A 7,115-nucleotide genomic window follows, 5' to 3' on the forward strand; every position below is an offset into this window, starting at 1 on the left:
CATTGACTAACTCATGAAAGTCTATTTCCTTCTTATTCATGACATAATTTGATGTGTATGGTAGAAATGCTGGAGTTAGGCTATTCAAGATAAGGCTTACTTGAGTAGCACTATCTATTTCAGCACCATGATCCTGGGCTTCTTGGAAATAACTTGCCATGAGGAGAACATGGTCACGCACGTTTTGATGAGGTTCCATCCGTGCATTAATGTACTTCTTAGTCACGTCAAAGCGTGACTGAAGTGATGCCTTACCGAATAGCTCATTTAACTTCGTCATAACTTCAGCAGCCTTCTCGGTTTTAGAAAATCGAGTTTTGAGGGTGTCAACCATGCTAGAAAGCATAAAGTATAGAGCTTTGTCATTTGCTTTTTGCCAACGCTCATACTTTTCTTTCACAGCTTTGGATGCATTGTCCCCAGGCACTTCAGGTGACGGCTCAGTTAAAACAAACAAGGCACTTTCTCCTATGAGAGCAATATTAATGTTCTCATTCCATTTAGAAAAGGTAGATCCATTCTGCTTATTTTCAGTCAACAGTGATAACATGGGATTCATTTTGATAATACAGGATACTACAAAATAATAGAATTCAACAAACAGAAATTAATAATGGTTTAACATAGAATCAATTCAGAAATTATAAGCACATAGCAAGTAGGAATGATATGAGAAAATACTTAAAAAAAATTCAATCCTAAATAATTTCCAAGGTTTTTCAACAAACTGATATCAGTGTCCCGTTTAGGCGAGAGTCAAAGTTACCATCTATTGAATAGAGTTGTCAGCTAATCTAAAATGTTAAACATTCTAGCAACCTTTTATTCGATCAAGATTGGAATCCAGCGTTGTCACATTTAGGCGAGAGTCAAGGCTATTCTATCTTATGAGCTACTACCATTGTTTCGCAATTTGCAAGTCAAATATGGTCGCCACCATTAGGGTGATCCATACCATATAAAACACTTACAAACTACTTATATTTCGAGATTAAACGGTGCGAAATTGCTAATGAACGTTTCTCCATTAGGGAGGATTGCTCACTAAAACAAACGCGATGTAAAACCAACAATGGAGATCGAATATCTTAATACTAATAAAGCTCATTATTTAAAATGTATTTTCTTTATTATTCTTATAAATATACTCATTAAATTCGAATTTAGAATTAAAAAATTCAAAAAAAATTTAATATAATATTTATAAAATTACACTTAGATGGTGATTTGAAATAAAATTAATTTTTTCCATCTTAACAGTAATCTTAAATATAAATATTAAGGAAATTAATTTAAGTTGTATTAATTTAAATTAATTAGCAACTTAAAATTTTCTTGAGAATATATTTATTGTATTCGAAAAATAAGTATAAAAACTTTATAAATTTTCGAAAATAATAAAACTTAGAAAAATACTTCAAGCAAAAATATCACCTATCTAGATTTTCTTTTGACTAGTTAATTCAATTTCTAATAATATATATTTTAAAATTCATTTATTTTAAATTAATCAATATATGAAAAAATCATTGATTTAAGTTGGTCCAAGAATTAATTAAAATAAATAATTAATTTACAACTCAATCTATTTTTCAAGAAAATTCAAAATATTGCATAATTAAAATGCAATTTTCGAAATTGATTAATAAAATAAAAATATATATTGAAAATTACTTAAATTTAAGTTGAAAAATTAAATTTCAACCTAAAAATAATTTTCTATTTAATTAAGTGTTATGAAAAATAAATATTTATGTATCATGATAAGAATCAACTTAGATATTTAATTTTTCAATTTAATTAAATGTATTAAATTCAAGAAATAAATAATTAAGTGTAGAGAAGGCTTAATTAATAATTTCTAGTTTAATACTAGGAAAAATATACTTAAATAAAATTATTTAAATAATTAATTTCATAGTGTATAATATTTTCCTATTTAAATATTAGAAATAATAAGTAGTCTAGAAATAACTATCTAGAAAATATCTTATTTGACTAAGTATCTTTTCAACAAAAATCTGAAAAATATCTAATTTAAGTTGTGTAGAAAAAATCTAGAACTTAAATAATTTCAAATTTAGATTTAATTAAATATCAAAAATTAAGTTATAACCACTTAATTTGAAGAATATTCCATTTTAAGTTTAAAACTAACTTAAAAAATATCTTAAGAATCTTTAATAACTAATGCCTAGGATTCCTCAACTTAATTTAAAATTTAAATAAAATATTCAAATTTAAGTTAGATATTAAAAATCAGTTGATATAACTAATTTATAACTTAAATAGGAATATTTAATTAAATAAGCTCCAGAAAGAATCTAGTTAGTTAAAATTCTTTATTTAATTAAATACAAGAAAAATACAAATAGTTTGTCTAGAAATAATATCTAAAACTAAAGGTGTTTTTCTTAAAATTAACTTTAAAATATTAAAATGAAAATAAATTTCATATATTTTAAAAGTTAATAATGTTGCTAATTTAATTTTATTAGGTCAAACTAATATAATTAACCTAGTACAGTTATTCAAATCACGCAAATGAGTCTTCACAATTGGGGTAGTTCATGTGAAGGGGTGCTGGGTTCAGTATGTCGTACCCACTTCTATGGCTCCCAACTCTCACACAAGGCCCAAAAGAGAGGAATTTAACCTTAAAATAAATAACTGTTATTAATTGAATAGGTCCAAAAACTAAATGGACCTAAATAAAACCTATCATGGTGTGACATTTTATTTAGCAAGAACGCATCTATATAATAAAATAAACACATAGGCTCACACAGGCACACTTTGGATGGGTCCTATCATGTTGCTAGGTCATACACAGATGAAAGAAGATTGTAAAATTTACCTGTTACAAATTATTAACTTGACCAAGGGAGCCATGAGTTAAAATCAAATCATTGGATCTGTCAACAAGTTAACCATGGCTATTTGCAATTTAGTAATAATAGGTTTTAAAAACTTACATACAAGCTAAAACCACATACTCTTGCAACAAGGTAAGCTGGATAGTTGGAAGTAGGATTTATTTAATTTTAAATAAATAAATTTTGAAAATAAAATAATTAAATAAATAAATAAAATTAATATTTAATTTTGAAAAATAAAATAAATAATAATATTAATTTATTTTTCGAAAAATAAAAAAAAATTAATTTAATTTCGAAATTATTTAAAAAATAAATATTTAAAGTTAAACCTACAATTTTGAAAAATTAAGTTTAAACTAACCTAAATATCATTTCAAAATTCGCTAACTACTTTTAAAAATTAAATGTTATTTTATAAATAAAAACTAAATAAAAAATTAAAAAAAGATAAATGAAATATCTTTTTCAGATTTTAAATTTAATTTAAATAAATAAAATAACAAAATTTAAAAGTTAGCAAAATATCTTACATCTATTTAAAATTACATGATTATAGTTATCTTATTTTAAATTTAAATAAGGTCAAAATATTTAAAAAAATTTAATTTAAAAAAAAAATTAAAATTTAATATCTGACCTTAAATTTAAAAATAAGATAAGATATAATCAAATTTAAAAATAAGATAGTTAATTAAGCAAAAAGATAGATATTTACTAATTTCAAATTCTAATTACACTAATATCATTAATTAAAATAAAAAAAATATTAAATAAATTAATTATAATTAGAATTGAATTAGGAATAGTAAATATATAAAAACAAAACTACACAAAAAATCGGAACTTAAATCCATGAAAAAGCATGAAATAACGAAGAAAAACAAAAAATTTGCGAGCTGTACGGACAGTATGCGTTGCATACCGTCCGCGGGCGCTCATAGGGATGCTGGCCGACAAAACTCGGTGGAATGGGAGACGTGCAGCATGTCCGCGCGCGGAATGGGGTGTCATCAGACATCCGCGCACGTTGTTCAGACAAAATCCTGCTGAACACGCGTGAGACCGAGGTTCACTCGGTTCCGCACGCGCGTGAGGATGCACAACAACCTTATCTTTTTTTCGAATCTTCAAAAAATCATAACTAATTCAAATTAAATCGAAATTGAGTTTTGTAAAAAAATAACTTCTTAATTTTTTCCATACTATCCATTAAAAATAATTCCAGAAACAAAATTTTAATTATTTTTCACGAAAATTCACAAACATCAATCAATCATCATATAACACTCAATACAACATGAAACCATCCAAATAACAAATAATCGTTTTAAAGTCCAAATTTCTTGCAAGAAAATCAATTAGCATGGCTCTGAGGCCAGTTGTTGGAATTTATTTTACCAGGATCTTAGATCTACTCACAAGTATGTTGTGTAACACCCTAAATATGAACTTTCTAAAACGATGAAATAAACACATATAAAGTTAAGAAAACCTTACATTGATGCACCGGAATTAATGTCTCCTTCCACTCAGATCTCTAACCCTTGTATCCTTTCTGTAGCAGAGTATAATCAAGATCTGAGCCCGATTGTCCTTCTTCTTTGAGTTTGATCCTTCACAGTCTTCCAATCTATGATTGAGTTACTGCTTGCTGTGTGTGGGCACTTACTCTTTCACCAGGGTTCAAAATTTTGGAAGAGAAAAGAGAGAGAGAGGGATTTCGGCCAAGGTATAGAAAATAGGGAAGGCTCAATTTTTCTGAAGAGAGAAATTTCTGACAGAAAAGCTTATGAAAACTTATTATTTGACTGAGCCATCACTTTCTATTTATAGGCAACTACTAGGTTTAGGTTAGGAATTATTTGGCATTAAAATAATGAAAATATTAATTTGAAAAAGTCAAACAAGTGGCCGGCCATGGTGTAGTTTATGGGCCCACTTGATTTTACAGTTTTAACAAATTTTATTTCTATTTTCTCAAAAACGCCAATTTTCCAATTCTAACCATTTAAATGCCAAAACTAATTATTTAATAACTAAAATAGATTATTAAATAATATTGTCATTTAATTTAATTATTAACTAGACATATAAAGTCCATTAATAAATAAATAAACCTAGAATCTCTTTTCTTTACAATTTCACCCCTGCTTAGTGAAAATTCACAAAATTAGACATAGCCTAACTTTAGAATTATAATTGATCAATCACGAATCAATTAATGAGCCTTACAAGCAGAATGTTCTCAACTAGAATGGGGACCATGGATCTATATGCTGAGCTTCCAATAAGTGAACCAAATTTACCAAGTAAATTCATACTTATTAATTCTTCGTTGAATCCACTCTTAGAACTTAGAATTGCACTCTCAGACTTATATAGAGCATATTATATGTTTCACGATATCAATATGCTATCTCATTTAACCGTTGTTATAATCTTATTGTGATTTAAAGATCCTCTATATAGATGATCTACATCGAGATGGGATAATTTTACCGTTCTCACTCCTCAATGTATTTTGCCCCTTAAAACACTTAGCTACCTATAAATGGTGTTTAGTGATCTAATAATTAGTCAGTTAAACAAGAGCTCATCCATTTACTTCTATTTGCTAAGCTCGAAGGGAATCATCACTTGACTTCTATACACCATTAGAAGCTATAGATTCCATATTTATGTTCAGCACTCCCACTCAATCATACGATCATGTTCCCAAAATATACGTATCACCCTAACCTAAAAGTAGGCTTAGCTAATAAATCAAAGAACATGAATAGCACTCCTGAGTTGAGCCTAAGCATATTAGGATTTAGATTCTTTTAACCTTAAGATCAACTACTGATATTGACTTGGAAAGATATATATAACGGTAAGTTTGTAATATCTTAACTTAGTTGCAATATCGGTTCAGTCCAATGTATACTCCATACATTCGAAACTAGTATACTTTACTAATGTCCTGGAAAGAACATAACACTTACTCCAAGTATAAGTACACATCATCGCTGATTATCACATTAGTGTAAATCCAATAACACTGATGAAACAGGGACCAAGTCTTTTGATTCATATGATCACAATCACATTCCACTGTGTTGACGATACTGTAATTGTGAATAAACATATGATCTGGATTTAACTGATTTTGTGTATAAAAGTAATAAACATATTAAACCATTAGCATGTAAAATTCATGCAAACATTAATCACTTCAAATTTCTTATATTGATAACTAATCAGATTGTAAAGAGTTTTATTTAGGGCATAAAACCCAACAAAATCGTCTATTGAAGTTAGAAGCTTTTTGGGTTTAGATGGGTATTATCGTCGATTCGTTGAGAGTTTCTCAAAGATTGTTGTACCCTTAACGGAGTAGACCCGAAAGAACTTAAAGTTTGTTTGGACTGATCGATGTGAGAAAACTTTTCTAGAGTTAAAGCAATGCTTGATTACCGCTCCAGTGTTTACTCTTCCTTCAGATAAGGAAAAGTTTGTTGTTTATTGTGATGCCTCGAGACAAGATCTGGGTTGTGTTCTTATGCAAACTGGAAAGGTGATAACCCATGCTTCTCGGTAGTTAAAGGAGTACGAGCATAGGTACCCTACTCACGACTTAGAACTCGTAGCAGTGGTATTTGCACTAAAGATTTGGCGGCATTACCTATATGGCAAGAAATGCGAGATATACACTGATCATAAAAGTCTTAATTAAATACTTCTTTACCCAGAGGAACCTGAACATGAGACAGAGACGCTGGCTAGAGTTGGTGAAGGATTATGATTGTGAGATCCTTTATCACCCTGGGAAGGCCAACGTGGTTGCCGATGCCTTGAGTAGAAAGGGCCAGAGTCAGATAAATACAGTGAAGTAAATCTCCCATCAGTTATCAAATGAAATGACCCGAGCTAAAATCGAGTTGGTTGTGGGGCAATTGGCTAATATTACCCTACAATCTACTCTTTTGGAGCGAATCAGAGAAGCACAGTTGCAAGATCCAGAGTTAGTGAAATCTTGAGATAGGGTTTCAGCTGGAAAGATTGGTGAATTTGAAGTGGATGATACGGAAATGCTACGATTTATGAATCGTGTGTGTGTGCCTATAAACGACGACATTAAAAGAGAGATTATGAACGAGTCTCATATGACTCCTTACTCAGTTCATCCAGGGTCAACAATGATGTATCAAGACCTCAAAGCTATGTTCTGGTGGCCAGGTGATTGTTAACGCCCAA

This window comes from Cannabis sativa, chromosome 5 (assembly GCF_029168945.1).
Source record: "Cannabis sativa cultivar Pink pepper isolate KNU-18-1 chromosome 5, ASM2916894v1, whole genome shotgun sequence".
In the NCBI taxonomy this organism is placed as follows: Eukaryota; Viridiplantae; Streptophyta; class Magnoliopsida; order Rosales; family Cannabaceae; genus Cannabis; species Cannabis sativa.